At 53.3% G+C, this 25,209-nt stretch overlaps 83 non-coding genes across 83 annotated transcripts; 34 read left to right on the top strand and 49 right to left on the bottom strand.

The window, feature by feature from the left end:
* Positions 1 to 309: 309 nt before the first annotated feature.
* Positions 310 to 382, top strand: Trnar-acg. Its single transcript has one exon. It is a non-coding gene; the product is annotated as a tRNA-Arg (tRNA).
* Positions 383 to 669: 287 nt separating this feature from the next.
* Positions 670 to 741, top strand: Trnam-cau. Its single transcript has one exon. It is a non-coding gene; the product is annotated as a tRNA-Met (tRNA).
* Positions 742 to 986: 245 nt separating this feature from the next.
* On the bottom strand, positions 987 to 1,058 carry Trnad-guc. Its single transcript has one exon. It is a non-coding gene; the product is annotated as a tRNA-Asp (tRNA).
* A 107-nt stretch (positions 1,059 to 1,165) lies between these two features.
* On the bottom strand, positions 1,166 to 1,237 carry Trnad-guc. The gene has a single exon. It is a non-coding gene; the product is annotated as a tRNA-Asp (tRNA).
* A 107-nt stretch (positions 1,238 to 1,344) lies between these two features.
* On the bottom strand, positions 1,345 to 1,436 carry Trnai-uau. The gene is given in 2 exon segments: positions 1,345 to 1,380; positions 1,399 to 1,436. It is a non-coding gene; the product is annotated as a tRNA-Ile (tRNA).
* A 378-nt stretch (positions 1,437 to 1,814) lies between these two features.
* Trnar-acg lies at positions 1,815 to 1,887 on the top strand. Its single transcript has one exon. It is a non-coding gene; the product is annotated as a tRNA-Arg (tRNA).
* A 287-nt stretch (positions 1,888 to 2,174) lies between these two features.
* Positions 2,175 to 2,246, top strand: Trnam-cau. Its single transcript has one exon. It is a non-coding gene; the product is annotated as a tRNA-Met (tRNA).
* A 245-nt stretch (positions 2,247 to 2,491) lies between these two features.
* Trnad-guc lies at positions 2,492 to 2,563 on the bottom strand. The gene has a single exon. It is a non-coding gene; the product is annotated as a tRNA-Asp (tRNA).
* A 107-nt stretch (positions 2,564 to 2,670) lies between these two features.
* Trnad-guc lies at positions 2,671 to 2,742 on the bottom strand. The gene has a single exon. It is a non-coding gene; the product is annotated as a tRNA-Asp (tRNA).
* Positions 2,743 to 2,849: 107 nt separating this feature from the next.
* On the bottom strand, positions 2,850 to 2,941 carry Trnai-uau. Its single transcript is given in 2 exon segments — positions 2,850 to 2,885; positions 2,904 to 2,941. It is a non-coding gene; the product is annotated as a tRNA-Ile (tRNA).
* Positions 2,942 to 3,319: 378 nt separating this feature from the next.
* Trnar-acg lies at positions 3,320 to 3,392 on the top strand. The gene has a single exon. It is a non-coding gene; the product is annotated as a tRNA-Arg (tRNA).
* Positions 3,393 to 3,679: 287 nt separating this feature from the next.
* Trnam-cau lies at positions 3,680 to 3,751 on the top strand. The gene has a single exon. It is a non-coding gene; the product is annotated as a tRNA-Met (tRNA).
* A 245-nt stretch (positions 3,752 to 3,996) lies between these two features.
* On the bottom strand, positions 3,997 to 4,068 carry Trnad-guc. The gene has a single exon. It is a non-coding gene; the product is annotated as a tRNA-Asp (tRNA).
* Positions 4,069 to 4,175: 107 nt separating this feature from the next.
* Positions 4,176 to 4,247, bottom strand: Trnad-guc. Its single transcript has one exon. It is a non-coding gene; the product is annotated as a tRNA-Asp (tRNA).
* Positions 4,248 to 4,354: 107 nt separating this feature from the next.
* On the bottom strand, positions 4,355 to 4,446 carry Trnai-uau. The gene is given in 2 exon segments: positions 4,355 to 4,390; positions 4,409 to 4,446. It is a non-coding gene; the product is annotated as a tRNA-Ile (tRNA).
* Positions 4,447 to 4,824: 378 nt separating this feature from the next.
* On the top strand, positions 4,825 to 4,897 carry Trnar-acg. The gene has a single exon. It is a non-coding gene; the product is annotated as a tRNA-Arg (tRNA).
* Positions 4,898 to 5,184: 287 nt separating this feature from the next.
* On the top strand, positions 5,185 to 5,256 carry Trnam-cau. The gene has a single exon. It is a non-coding gene; the product is annotated as a tRNA-Met (tRNA).
* A 245-nt stretch (positions 5,257 to 5,501) lies between these two features.
* Positions 5,502 to 5,573, bottom strand: Trnad-guc. The gene has a single exon. It is a non-coding gene; the product is annotated as a tRNA-Asp (tRNA).
* Positions 5,574 to 5,680: 107 nt separating this feature from the next.
* Trnad-guc lies at positions 5,681 to 5,752 on the bottom strand. Its single transcript has one exon. It is a non-coding gene; the product is annotated as a tRNA-Asp (tRNA).
* Positions 5,753 to 5,859: 107 nt separating this feature from the next.
* Trnai-uau lies at positions 5,860 to 5,951 on the bottom strand. The gene is given in 2 exon segments: positions 5,860 to 5,895; positions 5,914 to 5,951. It is a non-coding gene; the product is annotated as a tRNA-Ile (tRNA).
* Positions 5,952 to 6,329: 378 nt separating this feature from the next.
* Positions 6,330 to 6,402, top strand: Trnar-acg. The gene has a single exon. It is a non-coding gene; the product is annotated as a tRNA-Arg (tRNA).
* Positions 6,403 to 6,689: 287 nt separating this feature from the next.
* Positions 6,690 to 6,761, top strand: Trnam-cau. Its single transcript has one exon. It is a non-coding gene; the product is annotated as a tRNA-Met (tRNA).
* Positions 6,762 to 7,006: 245 nt separating this feature from the next.
* On the bottom strand, positions 7,007 to 7,078 carry Trnad-guc. Its single transcript has one exon. It is a non-coding gene; the product is annotated as a tRNA-Asp (tRNA).
* A 107-nt stretch (positions 7,079 to 7,185) lies between these two features.
* Trnad-guc lies at positions 7,186 to 7,257 on the bottom strand. Its single transcript has one exon. It is a non-coding gene; the product is annotated as a tRNA-Asp (tRNA).
* A 107-nt stretch (positions 7,258 to 7,364) lies between these two features.
* On the bottom strand, positions 7,365 to 7,456 carry Trnai-uau. The gene is given in 2 exon segments: positions 7,365 to 7,400; positions 7,419 to 7,456. It is a non-coding gene; the product is annotated as a tRNA-Ile (tRNA).
* A 378-nt stretch (positions 7,457 to 7,834) lies between these two features.
* Trnar-acg lies at positions 7,835 to 7,907 on the top strand. The gene has a single exon. It is a non-coding gene; the product is annotated as a tRNA-Arg (tRNA).
* Positions 7,908 to 8,194: 287 nt separating this feature from the next.
* Positions 8,195 to 8,266, top strand: Trnam-cau. Its single transcript has one exon. It is a non-coding gene; the product is annotated as a tRNA-Met (tRNA).
* Positions 8,267 to 8,511: 245 nt separating this feature from the next.
* Positions 8,512 to 8,583, bottom strand: Trnad-guc. The gene has a single exon. It is a non-coding gene; the product is annotated as a tRNA-Asp (tRNA).
* Positions 8,584 to 8,690: 107 nt separating this feature from the next.
* On the bottom strand, positions 8,691 to 8,762 carry Trnad-guc. The gene has a single exon. It is a non-coding gene; the product is annotated as a tRNA-Asp (tRNA).
* Positions 8,763 to 8,869: 107 nt separating this feature from the next.
* Positions 8,870 to 8,961, bottom strand: Trnai-uau. Its single transcript is given in 2 exon segments — positions 8,870 to 8,905; positions 8,924 to 8,961. It is a non-coding gene; the product is annotated as a tRNA-Ile (tRNA).
* Positions 8,962 to 9,339: 378 nt separating this feature from the next.
* On the top strand, positions 9,340 to 9,412 carry Trnar-acg. The gene has a single exon. It is a non-coding gene; the product is annotated as a tRNA-Arg (tRNA).
* Positions 9,413 to 9,699: 287 nt separating this feature from the next.
* Positions 9,700 to 9,771, top strand: Trnam-cau. Its single transcript has one exon. It is a non-coding gene; the product is annotated as a tRNA-Met (tRNA).
* A 245-nt stretch (positions 9,772 to 10,016) lies between these two features.
* On the bottom strand, positions 10,017 to 10,088 carry Trnad-guc. Its single transcript has one exon. It is a non-coding gene; the product is annotated as a tRNA-Asp (tRNA).
* A 107-nt stretch (positions 10,089 to 10,195) lies between these two features.
* Trnad-guc lies at positions 10,196 to 10,267 on the bottom strand. The gene has a single exon. It is a non-coding gene; the product is annotated as a tRNA-Asp (tRNA).
* Positions 10,268 to 10,374: 107 nt separating this feature from the next.
* Positions 10,375 to 10,466, bottom strand: Trnai-uau. The gene is given in 2 exon segments: positions 10,375 to 10,410; positions 10,429 to 10,466. It is a non-coding gene; the product is annotated as a tRNA-Ile (tRNA).
* A 378-nt stretch (positions 10,467 to 10,844) lies between these two features.
* Trnar-acg lies at positions 10,845 to 10,917 on the top strand. Its single transcript has one exon. It is a non-coding gene; the product is annotated as a tRNA-Arg (tRNA).
* Positions 10,918 to 11,204: 287 nt separating this feature from the next.
* On the top strand, positions 11,205 to 11,276 carry Trnam-cau. Its single transcript has one exon. It is a non-coding gene; the product is annotated as a tRNA-Met (tRNA).
* A 245-nt stretch (positions 11,277 to 11,521) lies between these two features.
* Positions 11,522 to 11,593, bottom strand: Trnad-guc. Its single transcript has one exon. It is a non-coding gene; the product is annotated as a tRNA-Asp (tRNA).
* Positions 11,594 to 11,700: 107 nt separating this feature from the next.
* Positions 11,701 to 11,772, bottom strand: Trnad-guc. Its single transcript has one exon. It is a non-coding gene; the product is annotated as a tRNA-Asp (tRNA).
* A 107-nt stretch (positions 11,773 to 11,879) lies between these two features.
* Positions 11,880 to 11,971, bottom strand: Trnai-uau. The gene is given in 2 exon segments: positions 11,880 to 11,915; positions 11,934 to 11,971. It is a non-coding gene; the product is annotated as a tRNA-Ile (tRNA).
* A 378-nt stretch (positions 11,972 to 12,349) lies between these two features.
* Trnar-acg lies at positions 12,350 to 12,422 on the top strand. Its single transcript has one exon. It is a non-coding gene; the product is annotated as a tRNA-Arg (tRNA).
* A 287-nt stretch (positions 12,423 to 12,709) lies between these two features.
* Positions 12,710 to 12,781, top strand: Trnam-cau. Its single transcript has one exon. It is a non-coding gene; the product is annotated as a tRNA-Met (tRNA).
* Positions 12,782 to 13,026: 245 nt separating this feature from the next.
* On the bottom strand, positions 13,027 to 13,098 carry Trnad-guc. The gene has a single exon. It is a non-coding gene; the product is annotated as a tRNA-Asp (tRNA).
* A 107-nt stretch (positions 13,099 to 13,205) lies between these two features.
* Positions 13,206 to 13,277, bottom strand: Trnad-guc. Its single transcript has one exon. It is a non-coding gene; the product is annotated as a tRNA-Asp (tRNA).
* Positions 13,278 to 13,384: 107 nt separating this feature from the next.
* Positions 13,385 to 13,476, bottom strand: Trnai-uau. Its single transcript is given in 2 exon segments — positions 13,385 to 13,420; positions 13,439 to 13,476. It is a non-coding gene; the product is annotated as a tRNA-Ile (tRNA).
* Positions 13,477 to 13,854: 378 nt separating this feature from the next.
* On the top strand, positions 13,855 to 13,927 carry Trnar-acg. The gene has a single exon. It is a non-coding gene; the product is annotated as a tRNA-Arg (tRNA).
* A 287-nt stretch (positions 13,928 to 14,214) lies between these two features.
* On the top strand, positions 14,215 to 14,286 carry Trnam-cau. The gene has a single exon. It is a non-coding gene; the product is annotated as a tRNA-Met (tRNA).
* A 245-nt stretch (positions 14,287 to 14,531) lies between these two features.
* Trnad-guc lies at positions 14,532 to 14,603 on the bottom strand. The gene has a single exon. It is a non-coding gene; the product is annotated as a tRNA-Asp (tRNA).
* Positions 14,604 to 14,710: 107 nt separating this feature from the next.
* On the bottom strand, positions 14,711 to 14,782 carry Trnad-guc. Its single transcript has one exon. It is a non-coding gene; the product is annotated as a tRNA-Asp (tRNA).
* A 107-nt stretch (positions 14,783 to 14,889) lies between these two features.
* Trnai-uau lies at positions 14,890 to 14,981 on the bottom strand. The gene is given in 2 exon segments: positions 14,890 to 14,925; positions 14,944 to 14,981. It is a non-coding gene; the product is annotated as a tRNA-Ile (tRNA).
* Positions 14,982 to 15,359: 378 nt separating this feature from the next.
* Trnar-acg lies at positions 15,360 to 15,432 on the top strand. Its single transcript has one exon. It is a non-coding gene; the product is annotated as a tRNA-Arg (tRNA).
* A 287-nt stretch (positions 15,433 to 15,719) lies between these two features.
* On the top strand, positions 15,720 to 15,791 carry Trnam-cau. Its single transcript has one exon. It is a non-coding gene; the product is annotated as a tRNA-Met (tRNA).
* Positions 15,792 to 16,036: 245 nt separating this feature from the next.
* Positions 16,037 to 16,108, bottom strand: Trnad-guc. The gene has a single exon. It is a non-coding gene; the product is annotated as a tRNA-Asp (tRNA).
* Positions 16,109 to 16,215: 107 nt separating this feature from the next.
* Positions 16,216 to 16,287, bottom strand: Trnad-guc. Its single transcript has one exon. It is a non-coding gene; the product is annotated as a tRNA-Asp (tRNA).
* Positions 16,288 to 16,394: 107 nt separating this feature from the next.
* Trnai-uau lies at positions 16,395 to 16,486 on the bottom strand. Its single transcript is given in 2 exon segments — positions 16,395 to 16,430; positions 16,449 to 16,486. It is a non-coding gene; the product is annotated as a tRNA-Ile (tRNA).
* A 378-nt stretch (positions 16,487 to 16,864) lies between these two features.
* Trnar-acg lies at positions 16,865 to 16,937 on the top strand. Its single transcript has one exon. It is a non-coding gene; the product is annotated as a tRNA-Arg (tRNA).
* A 287-nt stretch (positions 16,938 to 17,224) lies between these two features.
* Trnam-cau lies at positions 17,225 to 17,296 on the top strand. The gene has a single exon. It is a non-coding gene; the product is annotated as a tRNA-Met (tRNA).
* Positions 17,297 to 17,541: 245 nt separating this feature from the next.
* Trnad-guc lies at positions 17,542 to 17,613 on the bottom strand. Its single transcript has one exon. It is a non-coding gene; the product is annotated as a tRNA-Asp (tRNA).
* A 107-nt stretch (positions 17,614 to 17,720) lies between these two features.
* On the bottom strand, positions 17,721 to 17,792 carry Trnad-guc. The gene has a single exon. It is a non-coding gene; the product is annotated as a tRNA-Asp (tRNA).
* Positions 17,793 to 17,899: 107 nt separating this feature from the next.
* Trnai-uau lies at positions 17,900 to 17,991 on the bottom strand. The gene is given in 2 exon segments: positions 17,900 to 17,935; positions 17,954 to 17,991. It is a non-coding gene; the product is annotated as a tRNA-Ile (tRNA).
* Positions 17,992 to 18,369: 378 nt separating this feature from the next.
* Positions 18,370 to 18,442, top strand: Trnar-acg. The gene has a single exon. It is a non-coding gene; the product is annotated as a tRNA-Arg (tRNA).
* Positions 18,443 to 18,729: 287 nt separating this feature from the next.
* On the top strand, positions 18,730 to 18,801 carry Trnam-cau. The gene has a single exon. It is a non-coding gene; the product is annotated as a tRNA-Met (tRNA).
* A 245-nt stretch (positions 18,802 to 19,046) lies between these two features.
* Positions 19,047 to 19,118, bottom strand: Trnad-guc. Its single transcript has one exon. It is a non-coding gene; the product is annotated as a tRNA-Asp (tRNA).
* A 107-nt stretch (positions 19,119 to 19,225) lies between these two features.
* Trnad-guc lies at positions 19,226 to 19,297 on the bottom strand. The gene has a single exon. It is a non-coding gene; the product is annotated as a tRNA-Asp (tRNA).
* Positions 19,298 to 19,404: 107 nt separating this feature from the next.
* Positions 19,405 to 19,496, bottom strand: Trnai-uau. Its single transcript is given in 2 exon segments — positions 19,405 to 19,440; positions 19,459 to 19,496. It is a non-coding gene; the product is annotated as a tRNA-Ile (tRNA).
* Positions 19,497 to 19,874: 378 nt separating this feature from the next.
* On the top strand, positions 19,875 to 19,947 carry Trnar-acg. Its single transcript has one exon. It is a non-coding gene; the product is annotated as a tRNA-Arg (tRNA).
* Positions 19,948 to 20,234: 287 nt separating this feature from the next.
* Positions 20,235 to 20,306, top strand: Trnam-cau. Its single transcript has one exon. It is a non-coding gene; the product is annotated as a tRNA-Met (tRNA).
* Positions 20,307 to 20,551: 245 nt separating this feature from the next.
* Positions 20,552 to 20,623, bottom strand: Trnad-guc. The gene has a single exon. It is a non-coding gene; the product is annotated as a tRNA-Asp (tRNA).
* Positions 20,624 to 20,730: 107 nt separating this feature from the next.
* On the bottom strand, positions 20,731 to 20,802 carry Trnad-guc. The gene has a single exon. It is a non-coding gene; the product is annotated as a tRNA-Asp (tRNA).
* Positions 20,803 to 20,909: 107 nt separating this feature from the next.
* On the bottom strand, positions 20,910 to 21,001 carry Trnai-uau. The gene is given in 2 exon segments: positions 20,910 to 20,945; positions 20,964 to 21,001. It is a non-coding gene; the product is annotated as a tRNA-Ile (tRNA).
* A 378-nt stretch (positions 21,002 to 21,379) lies between these two features.
* Trnar-acg lies at positions 21,380 to 21,452 on the top strand. Its single transcript has one exon. It is a non-coding gene; the product is annotated as a tRNA-Arg (tRNA).
* A 287-nt stretch (positions 21,453 to 21,739) lies between these two features.
* Trnam-cau lies at positions 21,740 to 21,811 on the top strand. The gene has a single exon. It is a non-coding gene; the product is annotated as a tRNA-Met (tRNA).
* Positions 21,812 to 22,056: 245 nt separating this feature from the next.
* On the bottom strand, positions 22,057 to 22,128 carry Trnad-guc. Its single transcript has one exon. It is a non-coding gene; the product is annotated as a tRNA-Asp (tRNA).
* A 107-nt stretch (positions 22,129 to 22,235) lies between these two features.
* Positions 22,236 to 22,307, bottom strand: Trnad-guc. Its single transcript has one exon. It is a non-coding gene; the product is annotated as a tRNA-Asp (tRNA).
* Positions 22,308 to 22,414: 107 nt separating this feature from the next.
* Positions 22,415 to 22,506, bottom strand: Trnai-uau. The gene is given in 2 exon segments: positions 22,415 to 22,450; positions 22,469 to 22,506. It is a non-coding gene; the product is annotated as a tRNA-Ile (tRNA).
* Positions 22,507 to 22,884: 378 nt separating this feature from the next.
* On the top strand, positions 22,885 to 22,957 carry Trnap-agg. The gene has a single exon. It is a non-coding gene; the product is annotated as a tRNA-Pro (tRNA).
* A 287-nt stretch (positions 22,958 to 23,244) lies between these two features.
* Trnam-cau lies at positions 23,245 to 23,316 on the top strand. The gene has a single exon. It is a non-coding gene; the product is annotated as a tRNA-Met (tRNA).
* A 245-nt stretch (positions 23,317 to 23,561) lies between these two features.
* Positions 23,562 to 23,633, bottom strand: Trnad-guc. The gene has a single exon. It is a non-coding gene; the product is annotated as a tRNA-Asp (tRNA).
* Positions 23,634 to 23,740: 107 nt separating this feature from the next.
* Positions 23,741 to 23,812, bottom strand: Trnad-guc. The gene has a single exon. It is a non-coding gene; the product is annotated as a tRNA-Asp (tRNA).
* Positions 23,813 to 23,919: 107 nt separating this feature from the next.
* Trnai-uau lies at positions 23,920 to 24,011 on the bottom strand. The gene is given in 2 exon segments: positions 23,920 to 23,955; positions 23,974 to 24,011. It is a non-coding gene; the product is annotated as a tRNA-Ile (tRNA).
* Positions 24,012 to 24,389: 378 nt separating this feature from the next.
* On the top strand, positions 24,390 to 24,462 carry Trnar-acg. The gene has a single exon. It is a non-coding gene; the product is annotated as a tRNA-Arg (tRNA).
* Positions 24,463 to 24,749: 287 nt separating this feature from the next.
* Trnam-cau lies at positions 24,750 to 24,821 on the top strand. The gene has a single exon. It is a non-coding gene; the product is annotated as a tRNA-Met (tRNA).
* Positions 24,822 to 25,066: 245 nt separating this feature from the next.
* Trnad-guc lies at positions 25,067 to 25,138 on the bottom strand. The gene has a single exon. It is a non-coding gene; the product is annotated as a tRNA-Asp (tRNA).
* Between the last annotated feature and the right edge of the window lie 71 nt (positions 25,139 to 25,209).

Raw genomic sequence — 25,209 nt, 5'->3', positions numbered from 1 at the left:
ATCGCCACCTGATGCCATACTGCGACTTTGGCACCTGACTACCAATGCTTCGTGCTATTCTTGTTTCATATGCTACGCTTACATGCACATCAACCGGCTCTCGTCGTCGAGAAAACGTGGGAAAACGCGCGCCTTGCCTTCTGCTACCTGTCGAACAGCGAGAGCAGATGCGTGGCAAGCTCTAAGCTCTGCAGGCGCACTGCGGCCACGCAGCTGCACGAAAGGTACCTTCCTTGGGAGCTTGCTCAGCCATGGAGAACACGTTTCTTAGCGAATTGCACTTGTCTCGTAGAAAGAAATGCTGCCACTGGCCCTGTGGCGCAACGGATAACGCGTCTGACTACGGATCAGAAGATTCCAGGTTCGAATCCTGGCAGGGTCGGCGTTTTGTTAGTTGCCGACGCGTAGCTGGGCAGTGGATTTCGTATGTCGCCGCACCGTGGAGTGCTTTGTTGCTCCTGTGCATCTCGCAGCTGCATGTCGAGTCGATCGTGGTAAATATCGCTGCCTGCAAGCGTCAGCGTAGCGTCAGTCGAGCAAAGTCGAGACAAGTCAAGCTGAGAGCTGTAGGAGATGATACGCAATTAAATACAGGCGTGTGAAAGCGACGCAGACAACACTTTCCAAGTGTCCCACGTCACGTGGCGAAGAGCCGGCGCAACCCCAGGCAGCAGAGTGGCGCAGTGGAAGCGTGCTGGGCCCATAACCCAGAGGTCCGTGGATCGAAACCACGCTCTGCTAAAATTATTTCTTTTGCGGACTGTGCCGAGCTCGATTATTACGCCCACAGCGTCGGCTGGGGTGCTTTGATACAGCGTTAACAGCATACCCCGCAATTCTGAAATGTGAAGAATGCGAGAACCACTTCCTAAGTTGTAGCATTTTTTAAGATTTTGCGCCAACTACACTCCACGATCGCAAAGTTAATGCTCTTACGACCCACATACGCGCAACACTCGAACAGGGTTGTGAGATAAAAATCGCATCTCCCCGGCGGGGAATCGAACCCCGGTCTCCCGCGTGACAGGCGGGGATACTAACCACTATACTACCGAGGATGCGCTGTAGACAGGTGCCTGTGTGCGAGAGATATGGTGCTAGTAGCCGCAAACGACCTACACTAAGTTCGGCGAGTGATAGAGCAGCAATTACAAATCGGATGTGCCTCCCCGGCGGGAAATCGAACCCCGGTCTCCCGCGTGACAGGCGGGGATACTAACCACTATACTACCGAGGAAGACGCAGCTAGCGTCTCGAATGCACAATTATGTTACTCAAATAGCTGATACATCTCAAACCTAGCCTCCTGTTGCTGTCAGAGACAGCTGCTAAGAAATAAAAGTATGCCCCAGGTGAGGCTCGAACTCACAACCCCGGCATTGCTCACGGCTACTGCCTTATAAGTACCGTGCGCTAACCAATTGCGCCACTGGGGCTACAACAGAGTGCTTTCAGTTAGCGGTATTCACTTTGCTGCAAACCAGTGGTGGCCACAGAAACATACGATCGCCACCTGATGCCATACTGCGACTTTGGCACCTGACTACCAATGCTTCGTGCTATTCTTGTTTCATATGCTACGCTTACATGCACATCAACCGGCTCTCGTCGTCGAGAAAACGTGGGAAAACGCGCGCCTTGCCTTCTGCTACCTGTCGAACAGCGAGAGCAGATGCGTGGCAAGCTCTAAGCTCTGCAGGCGCACTGCGGCCACGCAGCTGCACGAAAGGTACCTTCCTTGGGAGCTTGCTCAGCCATGGAGAACACGTTTCTTAGCGAACTGCACTTGTCTCGTAGAAAGAAATGCTGCCACTGGCCCTGTGGCGCAACGGATAACGCGTCTGACTACGGATCAGAAGATTCCAGGTTCGAATCCTGGCAGGGTCGGCGTTTTGTTAGTTGCCGACGCGTAGCTGGGCAGTGGATTTCGTATGTCGCCGCACCGTGGAGTGCTTTGTTGCTCCTGTGCATCTCGCAGCTGCATGTCGAGTCGATCGTGGTAAATATCGCTGCCTGCAAGCGTCAGCGTATCGTCAGTCGAGCAAAGTCGAGACAAGTCAAGCTGAGAGCTGTAGGAGATGATACGCAATTAAATACAGGCGTGTGAAAGCGACGCAGACAACACTTTCCAAGTGTCCCACGTCACGTGGCGAAGAGCCGGCGCAACCCCAGGCAGCAGAGTGGCGCAGTGGAAGCGTGCTGGGCCCATAACCCAGAGGTCCGTGGATCGAAACCACGCTCTGCTAAAATTATTTCTTTTGCGGACTGTGCCGAGCTCGATTATTACGCCCACAGCGTCGGCTGGGGTGCTTTGATACAGCGTTAACAGCATACCCCGCAATTCTGAAATGTGAAGAATGCGAGAACCACTTCCTAAGTTGTAGCATTTTTTAAGATTTTGCGCCAACTACACTCCACGATCGCAAAGTTAATGCTCTTACGACCCACATACGCGCAACACTCGAACAGGGTTGTGAGATAAAAATCGCATCTCCCCGGCGGGGAATCGAACCCCGGTCTCCCGCGTGACAGGCGGGGATACTAACCACTATACTACCGAGGATGCGCTGTAGACAGGTGCCTGTGTGCGAGAGATATGGTGCTAGTAGCCGCAAACGACCTACACTAAGTTCGGCGAGTGATAGAGCAGCAATTACAAATCGGATGTGCCTCCCCGGCGGGGAATCGAACCCCGGTCTCCCGCGTGACAGGCGGGGATACTAACCACTATACTACCGAGGAAGACGCAGCTAGCGTCTCGAATGCACAATTATGTTACTCAAATAGCTGATACATCTCAAACCTAGCCTCCTGTTGCTGTCAGAGACAGCTGCTAAGAAATAAAAGTATACCCCAGGTGAGGCTCGAACTCACAACCCCGGCATTGCTCACGGCTACTGCCTTATAAGTACCGTGCGCTAACCAATTGCGCCACTGGGGCTACAACAGAGTGCTTTCAGTTAGCGGTATTCACTTTGCTGCAAACCAGTGGTGGCCACAGAAACATACGATCGCCACCTGATGCCATACTGCGACTTTGGCACCTGACTACCAATGCTTCGTGCTATTCTTGTTTCATATGCTACGCTTACATGCACATCAACCGGCTCTCGTCGTCGAGAAAACGTGGGAAAACGCGCGCCTTGCCTTCTGCTACCTGTCGAACAGCGAGAGCAGATGCGTGGCAAGCTCTAAGCTCTGCAGGCGCACTGCGGCCACGCAGCTGCACGAAAGGTACCTTCCTTGGGAGCTTGCTCAGCCATGGAGAACACGTTTCTTAGCGAATTGCACTTGTCTCGTAGAAAGAAATGCTGCCACTGGCCCTGTGGCGCAACGGATAACGCGTCTGACTACGGATCAGAAGATTCCAGGTTCGAATCCTGGCAGGGTCGGCGTTTTGTTAGTTGCCGACGCGTAGCTGGGCAGTGGATTTCGTATGTCGCCGCACCGTGGAGTGCTTTGTTGCTCCTGTGCATCTCGCAGCTGCATGTCGAGTCGATCGTGGTAAATATCGCTGCCTGCAAGCGTCAGCGTAGCGTCAGTCGAGCAAAGTCGAGACAAGTCAAGCTGAGAGCTGTAGGAGATGATACGCAATTAAATACAGGCGTGTGAAAGCGACGCAGACAACACTTTCCAAGTGTCCCACGTCACGTGGCGAAGAGCCGGCGCAACCCCAGGCAGCAGAGTGGCGCAGTGGAAGCGTGCTGGGCCCATAACCCAGAGGTCCGTGGATCGAAACCACGCTCTGCTAAAATTATTTCTTTTGCGGACTGTGCCGAGCTCGATTATTACGCCCACAGCGTCGGCTGGGGTGCTTTGATACAGCGTTAACAGCATACCCCGCAATTCTGAAATGTGAAGAATGCGAGAACCACTTCCTAAGTTGTAGCATTTTTTAAGATTTTGCGCCAACTACACTCCACGATCGCAAAGTTAATGCTCTTACGACCCACATACGCGCAACACTCGAACAGGGTTGTGAGATAAAAATCGCATCTCCCCGGCGGGGAATCGAACCCCGGTCTCCCGCGTGACAGGCGGGGATACTAACCACTATACTACCGAGGATGCGCTGTAGACAGGTGCCTGTGTGCGAGAGATATGGTGCTAGTAGCCGCAAACGACCTACACTAAGTTCGGCGAGTGATAGAGCAGCAATTACAAATCGGATGTGCCTCCCCGGCGGGGAATCGAACCCCGGTCTCCCGCGTGACAGGCGGGGATACTAACCACTATACTACCGAGGAAGACGCAGCTAGCGTCTCGAATGCACAATTATGTTACTCAAATAGCTGATACATCTCAAACCTAGCCTCCTGTTGCTGTCAGAGACAGCTGCTAAGAAATAAAAGTATGCCCCAGGTGAGGCTCGAACTCACAACCCCGGCATTGCTCACGGCTACTGCCTTATAAGTACCGTGCGCTAACCAATTGTGCCACTGGGGCTACAACAGAGTGCTTTCAGTTAGCGGTATTCACTTTGCTGCAAACCAGTGGTGGCCACAGAAACATACGATCGCCACCTGATGCCATACTGCGACTTTGGCACCTGACTACCAATGCTTCGTGCTATTCTTGTTTCATATGCTACGCTTACATGCACATCAACCGGCTCTCGTCGTCGAGAAAACGTGGGAAAACGCGCGCCTTGCCTTCTGCTACCTGTCGAACAGCGAGAGCAGATGCGTGGCAAGCTCTAAGCTCTGCAGGCGCACTGCGGCCACGCAGCTGCACGAAAGGTACCTTCCTTGGGAGCTTGCTCAGCCATGGAGAACACGTTTCTTAGCGAACTGCACTTGTCTCGTAGAAAGAAATGCTGCCACTGGCCCTGTGGCGCAACGGATAACGCGTCTGACTACGGATCAGAAGATTCCAGGTTCGAATCCTGGCAGGGTCGGCGTTTTGTTAGTTGCCGACGCGTAGCTGGGCAGTGGATTTCGTATGTCGCCGCACCGTGGAGTGCTTTGTTGCTCCTGTGCATCTCGCAGCTGCATGTCGAGTCGATCGTGGTAAATATCGCTGCCTGCAAGCGTCAGCGTATCGTCAGTCGAGCAAAGTCGAGACAAGTCAAGCTGAGAGCTGTAGGAGATGATACGCAATTAAATACAGGCGTGTGAAAGCGACGCAGACAACACTTTCCAAGTGTCCCACGTCACGTGGCGAAGAGCCGGCGCAACCCCAGGCAGCAGAGTGGCGCAGTGGAAGCGTGCTGGGCCCATAACCCAGAGGTCCGTGGATCGAAACCACGCTCTGCTAAAATTATTTCTTTTGCGGACTGTGCCGAGCTCGATTATTACGCCCACAGCGTCGGCTGGGGTGCTTTGATACAGCGTTAACAGCATACCCCGCAATTCTGAAATGTGAAGAATGCGAGAACCACTTCCTAAGTTGTAGCATTTTTTAAGATTTTGCGCCAACTACACTCCACGATCGCAAAGTTAATGCTCTTACGACCCACATACGCGCAACACTCGAACAGGGTTGTGAGATAAAAATCGCATCTCCCCGGCGGGGAATCGAACCCCGGTCTCCCGCGTGACAGGCGGGGATACTAACCACTATACTACCGAGGATGCGCTGTAGACAGGTGCCTGTGTGCGAGAGATATGGTGCTAGTAGCCGCAAACGACCTACACTAAGTTCGGCGAGTGATAGAGCAGCAATTACAAATCGGATGTGCCTCCCCGGCGGGGAATCGAACCCCGGTCTCCCGCGTGACAGGCGGGGATACTAACCACTATACTACCGAGGAAGACGCAGCTAGCGTCTCGAATGCACAATTATGTTACTCAAATAGCTGATACATCTCAAACCTAGCCTCCTGTTGCTGTCAGAGACAGCTGCTAAGAAATAAAAGTATGCCCCAGGTGAGGCTCGAACTCACAACCCCGGCATTGCTCACGGCTACTGCCTTATAAGTACCGTGCGCTAACCAATTGCGCCACTGGGGCTACAACAGAGTGCTTTCAGTTAGCGGTATTCACTTTGCTGCAAACCAGTGGTGGCCACAGAAACATACGATCGCCACCTGATGCCATACTGCGACTTTGGCACCTGACTACCAATGCTTCGTGCTATTCTTGTTTCATATGCTACGCTTACATGCACATCAACCGGCTCTCGTCGTCGAGAAAACGCGGGAAAACGCGCGCCTTGCCTTCTGCTACCTGTCGAACAGCGAGAGCAGATGCGTGGCAAGCTCTAAGCTCTGCAGGCGCACTGCGGCCACGCAGCTGCACGAAAGGTACCTTCCTTGGGAGCTTGCTCAGCCATGGAGAACACGTTTCTTAGCGAACTGCACTTGTCTCGTAGAAAGAAATGCTGCCACTGGCCCTGTGGCGCAACGGATAACGCGTCTGACTACGGATCAGAAGATTCCAGGTTCGAATCCTGGCAGGGTCGGCGCTTTGTTAGTTGCCGACGCGTAGCTGGGCAGTGGATTTCGTATGTCGCCGCACCGTGGAGTGCTTTGTTGCTCCTGTGCATCTCGCAGCTGCATGTCGAGTCGATCGTGGTAAATATCGCTGCCTGCAAGCGTCAGCGTAGCGTCAGTCGAGCAAAGTCGAGACAAGTCAAGCTGAGAGCTGTAGGAGATGATACGCAATTAAATACAGGCGTGTGAAAGCGACGCAGACAACACTTTCCAAGTGTCCCACGTCACGTGGCGAAGAGCCGGCGCAACCCCAGGCAGCAGAGTGGCGCAGTGGAAGCGTGCTGGGCCCATAACCCAGAGGTCCGTGGATCGAAACCACGCTCTGCTAAAATTATTTCTTTTGCGGACTGTGCCGAGCTCGATTATTACGCCCACAGCGTCGGCTGGGGTGCTTTGATACAGCGTTAACAGCATACCCCGCAATTCTGAAATGTGAAGAATGCGAGAACCACTTCCTAAGTTGTAGCATTTTTTAAGATTTTGCGCCAACTACACTCCACGATCGCAAAGTTAATGCTCTTACGACCCACATACGCGCAACACTCGAACAGGGTTGTGAGATAAAAATCGCATCTCCCCGGCGGGGAATCGAACCCCGGTCTCCCGCGTGACAGGCGGGGATACTAACCACTATACTACCGAGGATGCGCTGTAGACAGGTGCCTGTGTGCGAGAGATATGGTGCTAGTAGCCGCAAACGACCTACACTAAGTTCGGCGAGTGATAGAGCAGCAATTACAAATCGGATGTGCCTCCCCGGCGGGGAATCGAACCCCGGTCTCCCGCGTGACAGGCGGGGATACTAACCACTATACTACCGAGGAAGACGCAGCTAGCGTCTCGAATGCACAATTATGTTACTCAAATAGCTGATACATCTCAAACCTAGCCTCCTGTTGCTGTCAGAGACAGCTGCTAAGAAATAAAAGTATGCCCCAGGTGAGGCTCGAACTCACAACCCCGGCATTGCTCACGGCTACTGCCTTATAAGTACCGTGCGCTAACCAATTGCGCCACTGGGGCTACAACAGAGTGCTTTCAGTTAGCGGTATTCACTTTGCTGCAAACCAGTGGTGGCCACAGAAACATACGATCGCCACCTGATGCCATACTGCGACTTTGGCACCTGACTACCAATGCTTCGTGCTATTCTTGTTTCATATGCTACGCTTACATGCACATCAACCGGCTCTCGTCGTCGAGAAAACGTGGGAAAACGCGCGCCTTGCCTTCTGCTACCTGTCGAACAGCGAGAGCAGATGCGTGGCAAGCTCTAAGCTCTGCAGGCGCACTGCGGCCACGCAGCTGCACGAAAGGTACCTTCCTTGGGAGCTTGCTCAGCCATGGAGAACACGTTTCTTAGCGAACTGCACTTGTCTCGTAGAAACAAATGCTGCCACTGGCCCTGTGGCGCAACGGATAACGCGTCTGACTACGGATCAGAAGATTCCAGGTTCGAATCCTGGCAGGGTCGGCGTTTTGTTAGTTGCCGACGCGTAGCTGGGCAGTGGATTTCGTATGTCGCCGCACCGTGGAGTGCTTTGTTGCTCCTGTGCATCTCGCAGCTGCATGTCGAGTCGATCGTGGTAAATATCGCTGCCTGCAAGCGTCAGCGTAGCGTCAGTCGAGCAAAGTCGAGACAAGTCAAGCTGAGAGCTGTAGGAGATGATACGCAATTAAATACAGGCGTGTGAAAGCGACGCAGACAACACTTTCCAAGTGTCCCACGTCACGTGGCGAAGAGCCGGCGCAACCCCAGGCAGCAGAGTGGCGCAGTGGAAGCGTGCTGGGCCCATAACCCAGAGGTCCGTGGATCGAAACCACGCTCTGCTAAAATTATTTCTTTTGCGGACTGTGCCGAGCTCGATTATTACGCCCACAGCGTCGGCTGGGGTGCTTTGATACAGCGTTAACAGCATACCCCGCAATTCTGAAATGTGAAGAATGCGAGAACCACTTCCTAAGTTGTAGCATTTTTTAAGATTTTGCGCCAACTACACTCCACGATCGCAAAGTTAATGCTCTTACGACCCACATACGCGCAACACTCGAACAGGGTTGTGAGATAAAAATCGCATCTCCCCGGCGGGGAATCGAACCCCGGTCTCCCGCGTGACAGGCGGGGATACTAACCACTATACTACCGAGGATGCGCTGTAGACAGGTGCCTGTGTGCGAGAGATATGGTGCTAGTAGCCGCAAACGACCTACACTAAGTTCGGCGAGTGATAGAGCAGCAATTACAAATCGGATGTGCCTCCCCGGCGGGGAATCGAACCCCGGTCTCCCGCGTGACAGGCGGGGATACTAACCACTATACTACCGAGGAAGACGCAGCTAGCGTCTCGAATGCACAATTATGTTACTCAAATAGCTGATACATCTCAAACCTAGCCTCCTGTTGCTGTCAGAGACAGCTGCTAAGAAATAAAAGTATGCCCCAGGTGAGGCTCGAACTCACAACCCCGGCATTGCTCACGGCTACTGCCTTATAAGTACCGTGCGCTAACCAATTGCGCCACTGGGGCTACAACAGAGTGCTTTCAGTTAGCGGTATTCACTTTGCTGCAAACCAGTGGTGGCCACAGAAACATACGATCGCCACCTGATGCCATACTGCGACTTTGGCACCTGACTACCAATGCTTCGTGCTATTCTTGTTTCATATGCTACGCTTACATGCACATCAACCGGCTCTCGTCGTCGAGAAAACGTGGGAAAACGCGCGCCTTGCCTTCTGCTACCTGTCGAACAGCGAGAGCAGATGCGTGGCAAGCTCTAAGCTCTGCAGGCGCACTGCGGCCACGCAGCTGCACGAAAGGTACCTTCCTTGGGAGCTTGCTCAGCCATGGAGAACACGTTTCTTAGCGAATTGCACTTGTCTCGTAGAAAGAAATGCTGCCACTGGCCCTGTGGCACAACGGATAACGCGTCTGACTACGGATCAGAAGATTCCAGGTTCGAATCCTGGCAGGGTCGGCGTTTTGTTAGTTGCCGACGCGTAGCTGGGCAGTGGATTTCGTATGTCGCCGCACCGTGGAGTGCTTTGTTGCTCCTGTGCATCTCGCAGCTGCATGTCGAGTCGATCGTGGTAAATATCGCTGCCTGCAAGCGTCAGCGTAGCGTCAGTCGAGCAAAGTCGAGACAAGTCAAGCTGAGAGCTGTAGGAGATGATACGCAATTAAATACAGGCGTGTGAAAGCGACGCAGACAACACTTTCCAAGTGTCCCACGTCACGTGGCGAAGAGCCGGCGCAACCCCAGGCAGCAGAGTGGCGCAGTGGAAGCGTGCTGGGCCCATAACCCAGAGGTCCGTGGATCGAAACCACGCTCTGCTAAAATTATTTCTTTTGCGGACTGTGCCGAGCTCGATTATTACGCCCACAGCGTCGGCTGGGGTGCTTTGATACAGCGTTAACAGCATACCCCGCAATTCTGAAATGTGAAGAATGCGAGAACCACTTCCTAAGTTGTAGCATTTTTTAAGATTTTGCGCCAACTACACTCCACGATCGCAAAGTTAATGCTCTTACGACCCACATACGCGCAACACTCGAACAGGGTTGTGAGATAAAAATCGCATCTCCCCGGCGGGGAATCGAACCCCGGTCTCCCGCGTGACAGGCGGGGATACTAACCACTATACTACCGAGGATGCGCTGTAGACAGGTGCCTGTGTGCGAGAGATATGGTGCTAGTAGCCGCAAACGACCTACACTAAGTTCGGCGAGTGATAGAGCAGCAATTACAAATCGGATGTGCCTCCCCGGCGGGGAATCGAACCCCGGTCTCCCGCGTGACAGGCGGGGATACTAACCACTATACTACCGAGGAAGACGCAGCTAGCGTCTCGAATGCACAATTATGTTACTCAAATAGCTGATACATCTCAAACCTAGCCTCCTGTTGCTGTCAGAGACAGCTGCTAAGAAATAAAAGTATGCCCCAGGTGAGGCTCGAACTCACAACCCCGGCATTGCTCACGGCTACTGCCTTATAAGTACCGTGCGCTAACCAATTGCGCCACTGGGGCTACAACAGAGTGCTTTCAGTTAGCGGTATTCACTTTGCTGCAAACCAGTGGTGGCCACAGAAACATACGATCGCCACCTGATGCCATACTGCGACTTTGGCACCTGACTACCAATGCTTCGTGCTATTCTTGTTTCATATGCTACGCTTACATGCACATCAACCGGCTCTCGTCGTCGAGAAAACGTGGGAAAACGCGCGCCTTGCCTTCTGCTACCTGTCGAACAGCGAGAGCAGATGCGTGGCAAGCTCTAAGCTCTGCAGGCGCACTGCGGCCACGCAGCTGCACGAAAGGTACCTTCCTTGGGAGCTTGCTCAGCCATGGAGAACACGTTTCTTAGCGAATTGCACTTGTCTCGTAGAAAGAAATGCTGCCACTGGCCCTGTGGCGCAACGGATAACGCGTCTGACTACGGATCAGAAGATTCCAGGTTCGAATCCTGGCAGGGTCGGCGTTTTGTTAGTTGCCGACGCGTAGCTGGGCAGTGGATTTCGTATGTCGCCGCACCGTGGAGTGCTTTGTTGCTCCTGTGCATCTCGCAGCTGCATGTCGAGTCGATCGTGGTAAATATCGCTGCCTGCAAGCGTCAGCGTAGCGTCAGTCGAGCAAAGTCGAGACAAGTCAAGCTGAGAGCTGTAGGAGATGATACGCAATTAAATACAGGCGTGTGAAAGCGACGCAGACAACACTTTCCAAGTGTCCCACGTCACGTGGCGAAGAGCCGGCGCAACCCCAGGCAGCAGAGTGGCGCAGTGGAAGCGTGCTGGGCCCATAACCCAGAGGTCCGTGGATCGAAACCACGCTCTGCTAAAATTATTTCTTTTGCGGACTGTGCCGAGCTCGATTATTACGCCCACAGCGTCGGCTGGGGTGCTTTGATACAGCGTTAACAGCATACCCCGCAATTCTGAAATGTGAAGAATGCGAGAACCACTTCCTAAGTTGTAGCATTTTTTAAGATTTTGCGCCAACTACACTCCACGATCGCAAAGTTAATGCTCTTACGACCCACATACGCGCAACACTTGAACAGGGTTGTGAGATAAAAATCGCATCTCCCCGGCGGGGAATCGAACCCCGGTCTCCCGCGTGACAGGCGGGGATACTAACCACTATACTACCGAGGATGCGCTGTAGACAGGTGCCTGTGTGCGAGAGATATGGTGCTAGTAGCCGCAAACGACCTACACTAAGTTCGGCGAGTGATAGAGCAGCAATTACAAATCGGATGTGCCTCCCCGGCGGGGAATCGAACCCCGGTCTCCCGCGTGACAGGCGGGGATACTAACCACTATACTACCGAGGAAGACGCAGCTAGCGTCTCGAATGCACAATTATGTTACTCAAATAGCTGATACATCTCAAACCTAGCCTCCTGTTGCTGTCAGAGACAGCTGCTAAGAAATAAAAGTATGCCCCAGGTGAGGCTCGAACTCACAACCCCGGCATTGCTCACGGCTACTGCCTTATAAGTACCGTGCGCTAACCAATTGCGCCACTGGGGCTACAACAGAGTGCTTTCAGTTAGCGGTATTCACTTTGCTGCAAACCAGTGGTGGCCACAGAAACATACGATCGCCACCTGATGCCATACTGCGACTTTGGCACCTGACTACCAATGCTTCGTGCTATTCTTGTTTCATATGCTACGCTTACATGCACATCAACCGGCTCTCGTCGTCGAGAAAACGTGGGAAAACGCGCGCCTTGCCTTCTGCTACCTGTCGAACAGCGAGAGCAGATGCGTGGCAAGCTCTAAGCTCTGCAGGCGCACTGCGGCCACGCAGCTGCACGAAAGGTACCTTCCTTGGGAGCTTGCTCAGCCATGGAGAACACGTTTCTTAGCGAATTGCACTTGTCTCGTAGAAAGAAATGCTGCCACTGGCCCTGTGGCGCAACGGATAACGCGTCTGACTACGGATCAGAAGATTCCAGGTTCGAATCCTGGCAGGGTCGGCGTTTTGTTAGTTGCCGACGCGTAGCTGGGCAGTGGATTTCGTATGTCGCCGCACCGTGGAGTGCTTTGTTGCTCCTGTGCATCTCGCAGCTGCATGTCGAGTCGATCGTGGTAAATATCGCTGCCTGCAAGCGTCAGCGTAGCGTCAGTCGAGCAAAGTCGAGACAAGTCAAGCTGAGAGCTGTAGGAGATGATACGCAATTAAATACAGGCGTGTGAAAGCGACGCAGACAACACTTTCCAAGTGTCCCACGTCACGTGGCGAAGAGCCGGCGCAACCCCAGGCAGCAGAGTGGCGCAGTGGAAGCGTGCTGGGCCCATAACCCAGAGGTCCGTGGATCGAAACCACGCTCTGCTAAAATTATTTCTTTTGCGGACTGTGCCGAGCTCGATTATTACGCCCACAGCGTCGGCTGGGGTGCTTTGATACAGCGTTAACAGCATACCCCGCAATTCTGAAATGTGAAGAATGCGAGAACCACTTCCTAAGTTGTAGCATTTTTTAAGATTTTGCGCCAACTACACTCCACGATCGCAAAGTTAATGCTCTTACGACCCACATACGCGCAACACTCGAACAGGGTTGTGAGATAAAAATCGCATCTCCCCGGCGGGGAATCGAACCCCGGTCTCCCGCGTGACAGGCGGGGATACTAACCACTATACTACCGAGGATGCGCTGTAGACAGGTGCCTGTGTGCGAGAGATATGGTGCTAGTAGCCGCAAACGACCTACACTAAGTTCGGCGAGTGATAGAGCAGCAATTACAAATCGGATGTGCCTCCCCGGCGGGGAATCGAACCCCGGTCTCCCGCGTGACAGGCGGGGATACTAACCACTATACTACCGAGGAAGACGCAGCTAGCGTCTCGAATGCACAATTATGTTACTCAAATAGCTGATACATCTCAAACCTAGCCTCCTGTTGCTGTCAGAGACAGCTGCTAAGAAATAAAAGTATGCCCCAGGTGAGGCTCGAACTCACAACCCCGGCACTGCTCACGGCTACTGCCTTATAAGTACCGTGCGCTAACCAATTGCGCCACTGGGGCTACAACAGAGTGCTTTGAGTTAGCGGTATTCACTTTGCTGCAAACCAGTGGTGGCCACAGAAACATACGATCGCCACCTGATGCCATACTGCGACTTTGGCACCTGACTACCAATGCTTCGTGCTATTCTTGTTTCATATGCTACGCTTACATGCACATCAACCGGCTCTCGTCGTCGAGAAAACGTGGGAAAACGCGCGCCTTGCCTTCTGCTACCTGTCGAACAGCGAGAGCAGATGCGTGGCAAGCTCTAAGCTCTGCAGGCGCACTGCGGCCACGCAGCTGCACGAAAGGTACCTTCCTTGGGAGCTTGCTCAGCCATGGAGAACACGTTTCTTAGCGAATTGCACTTGTCTCGTAGAAAGAAATGCTGCCACTGGCCCTGTGGCGCAACGGATAACGCGTCTGACTACGGATCAGAAGATTCCAGGTTCGAATCCTGGCAGGGTCGGCGTTTTGTTAGTTGCCGACGCGTAGCTGGGCAGTGGATTTCGTATGTCGCCGCACCGTGGAGTGCTTTGTTGCTCCTGTGCATCTCGCAGCTGCATGTCGAGTCGATCGTGGTAAATATCGCTGCCTGCAAGCGTCAGCGTAGCGTCAGTCGAGCAAAGTCGAGACAAGTCAAGCTGAGAGCTGTAGGAGATGATACGCAATTAAATACAGGCGTGTGAAAGCGACGCAGACAACACTTTCCAAGTGTCCCACGTCACGTGGCGAAGAGCCGGCGCAACCCCAGGCAGCAGAGTGGCGCAGTGGAAGCGTGCTGGGCCCATAACCCAGAGGTCCGTGGATCGAAACCACGCTCTGCTAAAATTATTTCTTTTGCGGACTGTGCCGAGCTCGATTATTACGCCCACAGCGTCGGCTGGGGTGCTTTGATACAGCGTTAACAGCATACCCCGCAATTCTGAAATGTGAAGAATGCGAGAACCACTTCCTAAGTTGTAGCATTTTTTAAGATTTTGCGCCAACTACACTCCACGATCGCAAAGTTAATGCTCTTACGACCCACATACGCGCAACACTCGAACAGGGTTGTGAGATAAAAATCGCATCTCCCCGGCGGGGAATCGAACCCCGGTCTCCCGCGTGACAGGCGGGGATACTAACCACTATACTACCGAGGATGCGCTGTAGACAGGTGCCTGTGTGCGAGAGATATGGTGCTAGTAGCCGCAAACGACCTACACTAAGTTCGGCGAGTGATAGAGCAGCAATTACAAATCGGATGTGCCTCCCCGGCGGGGAATCGAACCCCGGTCTCCCGCGTGACAGGCGGGGATACTAACCACTATACTACCGAGGAAGACGCAGCTAGCGTCTCGAATGCACAATTATGTTACTCAAATAGCTGATACATCTCAAACCTAGCCTCCTGTTGCTGTCAGAGACAGCTGCTAAGAAATAAAAGTATGCCCCAGGTGAGGCTCGAACTCACAACCCCGGCACTGCTCACGGCTACTGCCTTATAAGTACCGTGCGCTAACCAATTGCGCCACTGGGGCTGCAACAGAGTGCTTTGAGTTAGCGGTATTCACTTTGCTGCAAACCAGTGGTGGCCACAGAAACATACGATCGCCACCTGATGCCATACTGCGACTTTGGCACCTGACTACCAATGCTTCGTGCTATTCTTGTTTCATATGCTACGCTTACATGCACATCAACCGGCTCTCGTCGTCGAGAAAACGTGGGAAAACGCGCGCCTTGCCTTCTGCTACCTGTCGAACAGCGAGAGCAGATGCGTGGCAAGCTCTAAGCTCTGCAGGCGCACTGCGGCCACGCAGCTGCACGAAAGGTACCTTCCTTGGGAGCTTGCTCAGCCATGGAGAACACGTTTCTTAGCGAATTGCACTTGTCTCGTAGAAAGAAATGCTGCCACTGGCCCTGTGGCGCAACGGATAACGCGTCTGACTACGGATCAGAAGATTCCAGGTTCGAATCCTGGCAGGGTCGGCGTTTTGTTAGTTGCCGACGCGTAGCTGGGCAGTGGATTTCGTATGTCGCCGCACCGTGGAGTGCTTTGTTGCTCCTGTGCATCTCGCAGCTGCATGTCGAGTCGATCGTGGTAAATATCGCTGCCTGCAAGCGTCAGCGTAGCGTCAGTCGAGCAAAGTCGAGACAAGTCAAGCTGAGAGCTGTAGGAGATGATACGCAATTAAATACAGGCGTGTGAAAGCGACGCAGACAACACTTTCCAAGTGTCCCACGTCACGTGGCGAAGAGCCGGCGCAACCCCAGGCAGCAGAGTGGCGCAGTGGAAGCGTGCTGGGCCCATAACCCAGAGGTCCGTGGATCGAAACCACGCTCTGCTAAAATTATTTCTTTTGCGGACTGTGCCGAGCTCGATTATTACGCCCACAGCGTCGGCTGGGGTGCTTTGATACAGCGTTAACAGCATACCCCGCAATTCTGAAATGTGAAGAATGCGAGAACCACTTCCTAAGTTGTAGCATTTTTTAAGATTTTGCGCCAACTACACTCCACGATCGCAAAGTTAATGCTCTTACGACCCACATACGCGCAACACTCGAACAGGGTTGTGAGATAAAAATCGCATCTCCCCGGCGGGGAATCGAACCCCGGTCTCCCGCGTGACAGGCGGGGATACTAACCACTATACTACCGAGGATGCGCTGTAGACAGGTGCCTGTGTGCGAGAGATATGGTGCTAGTAGCCGCAAACGACCTACACTAAGTTCGGCGAGTGATAGAGCAGCAATTACAAATCGGATGTGCCTCCCCGGCGGGGAATCGAACCCCGGTCTCCCGCGTGACAGGCGGGGATACTAACCACTATACTACCGAGGAAGACGCAGCTAGCGTCTCGAATGCACAATTATGTTACTCAAATAGCTGATACATCTCAAACCTAGCCTCCTGTTGCTGTCAGAGACAGCTGCTAAGAAATAAAAGTATGCCCCAGGTGAGGCTCGAACTCACAACCCCGGCACTGCTCACGGCTACTGCCTTATAAGTACCGTGCGCTAACCAATTGCGCCACTGGGGCTACAACAGAGTGCTTTCAGTTAGCGGTATTCACTTTGCTGCAAACCAGTGGTGGCCACAGAAACATACGATCGCCACCTGATGCCATACTGCGACTTTGGCACCTGACTACCAATGCTTCGTGCTATTCTTGTTTCATATGCTACGCTTACATGCACATCAACCGGCTCTCGTCGTCGAGAAAACGTGGGAAAACGCGCGCCTTGCCTTCTGCTACCTGTCGAACAGCGAGAGCAGATGCGTGGCAAGCTCTAAGCTCTGCAGGCGCACTGCGGCCACGCAGCTGCACGAAAGGTACCTTCCTTGGGAGCTTGCTCAGCCATGGAGAACACGTTTCTTAGCGAATTGCACTTGTCTCGTAGAAAGAAATGCTGCCACTGGCCCTGTGGCGCAACGGATAACGCGTCTGACTACGGATCAGAAGATTCCAGGTTCGAATCCTGGCAGGGTCGGCGTTTTGTTAGTTGCCGACGCGTAGCTGGGCAGTGGATTTCGTATGTCGCCGCACCGTGGAGTGCTTTGTTGCTCCTGTGCATCTCGCAGCTGCATGTCGAGTCGATCGTGGTAAATATCGCTGCCTGCAAGCGTCAGCGTAGCGTCAGTCGAGCAAAGTCGAGACAAGTCAAGCTGAGAGCTGTAGGAGATGATACGCAATTAAATACAGGCGTGTGAAAGCGACGCAGACAACACTTTCCAAGTGTCCCACGTCACGTGGCGAAGAGCCGGCGCAACCCCAGGCAGCAGAGTGGCGCAGTGGAAGCGTGCTGGGCCCATAACCCAGAGGTCCGTGGATCGAAACCACGCTCTGCTAAAATTATTTCTTTTGCGGACTGTGCCGAGCTCGATTATTACGCCCACAGCGTCGGCTGGGGTGCTTTGATACAGCGTTAACAGCATACCCCGCAATTCTGAAATGTGAAGAATGCGAGAACCACTTCCTAAGTTGTAGCATTTTTTAAGATTTTGCGCCAACTACACTCCACGATCGCAAAGTTAATGCTCTTACGACCCACATACGCGCAACACTCGAACAGGGTTGTGAGATAAAAATCGCATCTCCCCGGCGGGGAATCGAACCCCGGTCTCCCGCGTGACAGGCGGGGATACTAACCACTATACTACCGAGGATGCGCTGTAGACAGGTGCCTGTGTGCGAGAGATATGGTGCTAGTAGCCGCAAACGACCTACACTAAGTTCGGCGAGTGATAGAGCAGCAATTACAAATCGGATGTGCCTCCCCGGCGGGGAATCGAACCCCGGTCTCCCGCGTGACAGGCGGGGATACTAACCACTATACTACCGAGGAAGACGCAGCTAGCGTCTCGAATGCACAATTATGTTACTCAAATAGCTGATACATCTCAAACCTAGCCTCCTGTTGCTGTCAGAGACAGCTGCTAAGAAATAAAAGTATGCCCCAGGTGAGGCTCGAACTCACAACCCCGGCACTGCTCACGGCTACTGCCTTATAAGTACCGTGCGCTAACCAATTGCGCCACTGGGGCTACAACAGAGTGCTTTCAGTTAGCGGTATTCACTTTGCTGCAAACCAGTGGTGGCCACAGAAACATACGATCGCCACCTGATGCCATACTGCGACTTTGGCACCTGACTACCAATGCTTCGTGCTATTCTTGTTTCATATGCTACGCTTACATGCACATCAACCGGCTCTCGTCGTCGAGAAAACGTGGGAAAACGCGCGCCTTGCCTTCTGCTACCTGTCGAACAGCGAGAGCAGATGCGTGGCAAGCTCTAAGCTCTGCAGGCGCACTGCGGCCACGCAGCTGCACGAAAGGTACCTTCCTTGGGAGCTTGCTCAGCCATGGAGAACACGTTTCTTAGCGAATTGCACTTGTCTCGTAGAAAGAAATGCTGCCACTGGCCCTGTGGCGCAACGGATAACGCGTCTGACTACGGATCAGAAGATTCCAGGTTCGAATCCTGGCAGGGTCGGCGTTTTGTTAGTTGCCGACGCGTAGCTGGGCAGTGGATTTCGTATGTCGCCGCACCGTGGAGTGCTTTGTTGCTCCTGTGCATCTCGCAGCTGCATGTCGAGTCGATCGTGGTAAATATCGCTGCCTGCAAGCGTCAGCGTAGCGTCAGTCGAGCAAAGTCGAGACAAGTCAAGCTGAGAGCTGTAGGAGATGATACGCAATTAAATACAGGCGTGTGAAAGCGACGCAGACAACACTTTCCAAGTGTCCCACGTCACGTGGCGAAGAGCCGGCGCAACCCCAGGCAGCAGAGTGGCGCAGTGGAAGCGTGCTGGGCCCATAACCCAGAGGTCCGTGGATCGAAACCACGCTCTGCTAAAATTATTTCTTTTGCGGACTGTGCCGAGCTCGATTATTACGCCCACAGCGTCGGCTGGGGTGCTTTGATACAGCGTTAACAGCATACCCCGCAATTCTGAAATGTGAAGAATGCGAGAACCACTTCCTAAGTTGTAGCATTTTTTAAGATTTTGCGCCAACTACACTCCACGATCGCAAAGTTAATGCTCTTACGACCCACATACGCGCAACACTCGAACAGGGTTGTGAGATAAAAATCGCATCTCCCCGGCGGGGAATCGAACCCCGGTCTCCCGCGTGACAGGCGGGGATACTAACCACTATACTACCGAGGATGCGCTGTAGACAGGTGCCTGTGTGCGAGAGATATGGTGCTAGTAGCCGCAAACGACCTACACTAAGTTCGGCGAGTGATAGAGCAGCAATTACAAATCGGATGTGCCTCCCCGGCGGGGAATCGAACCCCGGTCTCCCGCGTGACAGGCGGGGATACTAACCACTATACTACCGAGGAAGACGCAGCTAGCGTCTCGAATGCACAATTATGTTACTCAAATAGCTGATACATCTCAAACCTAGCCTCCTGTTGCTGTCAGAGACAGCTGCTAAGAAATAAAAGTATGCCCCAGGTGAGGCTCGAACTCACAACCCCGGCATTGCTCACGGCTACTGCCTTATAAGTACCGTGCGCTAACCAATTGCGCCACTGGGGCTACAACAGAGTGCTTTCAGTTAGCGGTATTCACTTTGCTGCAAACCAGTGGTGGCCACAGAAACATACGATCGCCACCTGATGCCATACTGCGACTTTGGCACCTGACTACCAATGCTTCGTGCTATTCTTGTTTCATATGCTACGCTTACATGCACATCAACCGGCTCTCGTCGTCGAGAAAACGTGGGAAAACGCGCGCCTTGCCTTCTGCTACCTGTCGAACAGCGAGAGCAGATGCGTGGCAAGCTCTAAGCTCTGCAGGCGCACTGCGGCCACGCAGCTGCACGAAAGGTACCTTCCTTGGGAGCTTGCTCAGCCATGGAGAACACGTTTCTTAGCGAACTGCACTTGTCTCGTAGAAAGAAATGCTGCCACTGGCCCTGTGGCGCAACGGATAACGCGTCTGACTACGGATCAGAAGATTCCAGGTTCGAATCCTGGCAGGGTCGGCGTTTTGTTAGTTGCCGACGCGTAGCTGGGCAGTGGATTTCGTATGTCGCCGCACCGTGGAGTGCTTTGTTGCTCCTGTGCATCTCGCAGCTGCATGTCGAGTCGATCGTGGTAAATATCGCTGCCTGCAAGCGTCAGCGTAGCGTCAGTCGAGCAAAGTCGAGACAAGTCAAGCTGAGAGCTGTAGGAGATGATACGCAATTAAATACAGGCGTGTGAAAGCGACGCAGACAACACTTTCCAAGTGTCCCACGTCACGTGGCGAAGAGCCGGCGCAACCCCAGGCAGCAGAGTGGCGCAGTGGAAGCGTGCTGGGCCCATAACCCAGAGGTCCGTGGATCGAAACCACGCTCTGCTAAAATTATTTCTTTTGCGGACTGTGCCGAGCTCGATTATTACGCCCACAGCGTCGGCTGGGGTGCTTTGATACAGCGTTAACAGCATACCCCGCAATTCTGAAATGTGAAGAATGCGAGAACCACTTCCTAAGTTGTAGCATTTTTTAAGATTTTGCGCCAACTACACTCCACGATCGCAAAGTTAATGCTCTTACGACCCACATACGCGCAACACTTGAACAGGGTTGTGAGATAAAAATCGCATCTCCCCGGCGGGGAATCGAACCCCGGTCTCCCGCGTGACAGGCGGGGATACTAACCACTATACTACCGAGGATGCGCTGTAGACAGGTGCCTGTGTGCGAGAGATATGGTGCTAGTAGCCGCAAACGACCTACACTAAGTTCGGCGAGTGATAGAGCAGCAATTACAAATCGGATGTGCCTCCCCGGCGGGGAATCGAACCCCGGTCTCCCGCGTGACAGGCGGGGATACTAACCACTATACTACCGAGGAAGACGCAGCTAGCGTCTCGAATGCACAATTATGTTACTCAAATAGCTGATACATCTCAAACCTAGCCTCCTGTTGCTGTCAGAGACAGCTGCTAAGAAATAAAAGTATGCCCCAGGTGAGGCTCGAACTCACAACCCCGGCACTGCTCACGGCTACTGCCTTATAAGTACCTTGCGCTAACCAATTGCGCCACTGGGGCTACAACAGAGTGCTTTGAGTTAGCGGTATTCACTTTGCTGCAAACCAGTGGTGGCCACAGAAACATACGATCGCCACCTGATGCCATACTGCGACTTTGGCACCTGACTACCAATGCTTCGTGCTATTCTTGTTTCATATGCTACGCTTACATGCACATCAACCGGCTCTCGTCGTCGAGAAAACGTGGGAAAACGCTCGCCTTGCCTTCTGCTACCTGTCGAACAGCGAGAGCAGATGCGTGGCAAGCTCTAAGCTCTGCAGGCGCACTGCGGCCACGCAGCTGCACGAAAGGTACCTTCCTTGGGAGCTTGCTCAGCCATGGAGAACACGTTTCTTAGCGAACTGCACTTGTCTCGTAGAAAGAAATGCTGCCACTGGCCCTGTGGCGCAACGGATAACGCGTCTGACTACGGATCAGAAGATTCCAGGTTCGAATCCTGGCAGGGTCGGCGTTTTGTTAGTTGCCGACGCGTAGCTGGGCAGTGGATTTCGTATGTCGCCGCACCGTGGAGTGCTTTGTTGCTCCTGTGCATCTCGCAGCTGCATGTCGAGTCGATCGTGGTAAATATCGCTGCCTGCAAGCGTCAGCGTAGCGTCAGTCGAGCAAAGTCGAGACAAGTCAAGCTGAGAGCTGTAGGAGATGATACGCAATTAAATACAGGCGTGTGAAAGCGACGCAGACAACACTTTCCAAGTGTCCCACGTCACGTGGCGAAGAGCCGGCGCAACCCCAGGCAGCAGAGTGGCGCAGTGGAAGCGTGCTGGGCCCATAACCCAGAGGTCCGTGGATCGAAACCACGCTCTGCTAAAATTATTTCTTTTGCGGACTGTGCCGAGCTCGATTATTACGCCCACAGCGTCGGCTGGGGTGCTTTGATACAGCGTTAACAGCATACCCCGCAATTCTGAAATGTGAAGAATGCGAGAACCACTTCCTAAGTTGTAGCATTTTTTAAGATTTTGCGCCAACTACACTCCACGATCGCAAAGTTAATGCTCTTACGACCCACATACGCGCAACACTTGAACAGGGTTGTGAGATAAAAATCGCATCTCCCCGGCGGGGAATCGAACCCCGGTCTCCCGCGTGACAGGCGGGGATACTAACCACTATACTACCGAGGATGCGCTGTAGACAGGTGCCTGTGTGCGAGAGATACGGTGCTAGTAGCCGCAAACGACCTACACTAAGTTCGGCGAGTGATAGAGCAGCAATTACAAATCGGATGTGCCTCCCCGGCGGGGAATCGAACCCCGGTCTCCCGCGTGACAGGCGGGGATACTAACCACTATACTACCGAGGAAGACGCAGCTAGCGTCTCGAATGCACAATTATGTTACTCAAATAGCTGATACATCTCAAACCTAGCCTCCTGTTGCTGTCAGAGACAGCTGCTAAGAAATAAAAGTATGCCCCAGGTGAGGCTCGAACTCACAACCCCGGCATTGCTCACGGCTACTGCCTTATAAGTACCGTGCGCTTACCAATTGCGCCACTGGGGCTACAACAGAGTGCTTTCAGTTAGCGGTATTCACTTTGCTGCAAACCAGTGGTGGCCACAGAAACATACGATCGCCACCTGATGCCATACTGCGACTTTGGCACCTGACTACCAATGCTTCGTGCTATTCTTGTTTCATATGCTACGCTTACATGCACATCAACCGGCTCTCGTCGTCGAGAAAACGTGGGAAAACGCGCGCCTTGCCTTCTGCTACCTGTCGAACAGCGAGAGCAGATGCGTGGCAAGCTCTAAGCTCTGCAGGCGCACTGCGGCCACGCAGCTGCACGAAAGGTACCTTCCTTGGGAGCTTGCTCAGCCATGGAGAACACGTTTCTTAGCGAATTGCACTTGTCTCGTAGAAAGAAATGCTGCCACTGGCCCTGTGGCGCAACGGATAACGCGTCTGACTAGGGATCAGAAGATTCCAGGTTCGAATCCTGGCAGGGTCGGCGTTTTGTTAGTTGCCGACGCGTAGCTGGGCAGTGGATTTCGTATGTCGCCGCACCGTGGAGTGCTTTGTTGCTCCTGTGCATCTCGCAGCTGCATGTCGAGTCGATCGTGGTAAATATCGCTGCCTGCAAGCGTCAGCGTAGCGTCAGTCGAGCAAAGTCGAGACAAGTCAAGCTGAGAGCTGTAGGAGATGATACGCAATTAAATACAGGCGTGTGAAAGCGACGCAGACAACACTTTCCAAGTGTCCCACGTCACGTGGCGAAGAGCCGGCGCAACCCCAGGCAGCAGAGTGGCGCAGTGGAAGCGTGCTGGGCCCATAACCCAGAGGTCCGTGGATCGAAACCACGCTCTGCTAAAATTATTTCTTTTGCGGACTGTGCCGAGCTCGATTATTACGCCCACAGCGTCGGCTGGGGTGCTTTGATACAGCGTTAACAGCATACCCCGCAATTCTGAAATGTGAAGAATGCGAGAACCACTTCCTAAGTTGTAGCATTTTTTAAGATTTTGCGCCAACTACACTCCACGATCGCAAAGTTAATGCTCTTACGACCCACATACGCGCAACACTCGAACAGGGTTGTGAGATAAAAATCGCATCTCCCCGGCGGGGAATCGAACCCCGGTCTCCCGCGTGACAGGCGGGGATACTAACCACTATACTACCGAGGATGCGCTGTAGACAGGTGCCTGTGTGCGAGAGATATGGTGCTAGTAGCCGCAAACGACCTACACTAAGTTCGGCGAGTGATAGAGCAGCAATTACAAATCGGATGTGCCTCCCCGGCGGGGAATCGAACCCCGGTCTCCCGCGTGACAGGCGGGGATACTAACCACTATACTACCGAGGAAGACGCAGCTAGCGTCTCGAATGCACAATTATGTTACTCAAATAGCTGATACATCTCAAACCTAGCCTCCTGTTGCTGTCAGAGACAGCTGCTAAGAAATAAAAGTATGCCCCAGGTGAGGCTCGAACTCACAACCCCGGCATTGCTCACGGCTACTGCCTTATAACTACCGTGCGCTAACCAATTGCGCCACTGGGGCTACAACAGAGTGCTTTCAGTTAGCGGTATTCACTTGGCTGCAAACCAGTGGTGGCCACAGAAACATACGATCGCCACCTGATGCCATACTGCGACTTTGGCACCTGACTACCAATGCTTCGTGCTATTCTTGTTTCATATGCTACGCTTACATGCACATCAACCGGCTCTCGTCGTCGAGAAAACGTGGGAAAACGCGCGCCTTGCCTTCTGCTACCTGTCGAACAGCGAGAGCAGATGCGTGGCAAGCTCTAAGCTCTGCAGGCGCACTGCGGCCACGCAGCTGCACGAAAGGTACCTTCCTTGGGAGCTTGCTCAGCCATGGAGAACACGTTTCTTAGCGAACTGCACTTGTCTCGTAGAAAGAAATGCTGCCACTGGCCCTGTGGCGCAACGGATAACGCGTCTGACTACGGATCAGAAGATTCCAGGTTCGAATCCTGGCAGGGTCGGCGTTTTGTTAGTTGCCGACGCGTAGCTGGGCAGTGGATTTCGTATGTCGCCGCACCGTGGAGTGCTTTGTTGCTCCTGTGCATCTCGCAGCTGCATGTCGAGTCGATCGTGGTAAATATCGCTGCCTGCAAGCGTCAGCGTAGCGTCAGTCGAGCAAAGTCGAGACAAGTCAAGCTGAGAGCTGTAGGAGATGATACGCAATTAAATACAGGCGTGTGAAAGCGACGCAGACAACACTTTCCAAGTGTCCCACGTCACGTGGCGAAGAGCCGGCGCAACCCCAGGCAGCAGAGTGGCGCAGTGGAAGCGTGCTGGGCCCATAACCCAGAGGTCCGTGGATCGAAACCACGCTCTGCTAAAATTATTTCTTTTGCGGACTGTGCCGAGCTCGATTATTACGCCCACAGCGTCGGCTGGGGTGCTTTGATACAGCGTTAACAGCATACCCCGCAATTCTGAAATGTGAAGAATGCGAGAACCACTTCCTAAGTTGTAGCATTTTTTAAGATTTTGCGCCAACTACACTCCACGATCGCAAAGTTAATGCTCTTACGACCCACATACGCGCAACACTTGAACAGGGTTGTGAGATAAAAATCGCATCTCCCCGGCGGGGAATCGAACCCCGGTCTCCCGCGTGACAGGCGGGGATACTAACCACTATACTACCGAGGATGCGCTGTAGACAGGTGCCTGTGTGCGAGAGATATGGTGCTAGTAGCCGCAAACGACCTACACTAAGTTCG

The sequence above is a fragment of the Schistocerca americana genome, chromosome 8 (genome assembly GCF_021461395.2).
Source record: "Schistocerca americana isolate TAMUIC-IGC-003095 chromosome 8, iqSchAmer2.1, whole genome shotgun sequence".
Classification (NCBI taxonomy): domain Eukaryota; kingdom Metazoa; phylum Arthropoda; class Insecta; order Orthoptera; family Acrididae; genus Schistocerca; species Schistocerca americana.
Note: the sequence above shows the minus strand (reverse complement) of the source record. Positions and strands in the feature narration are given on the sequence as shown.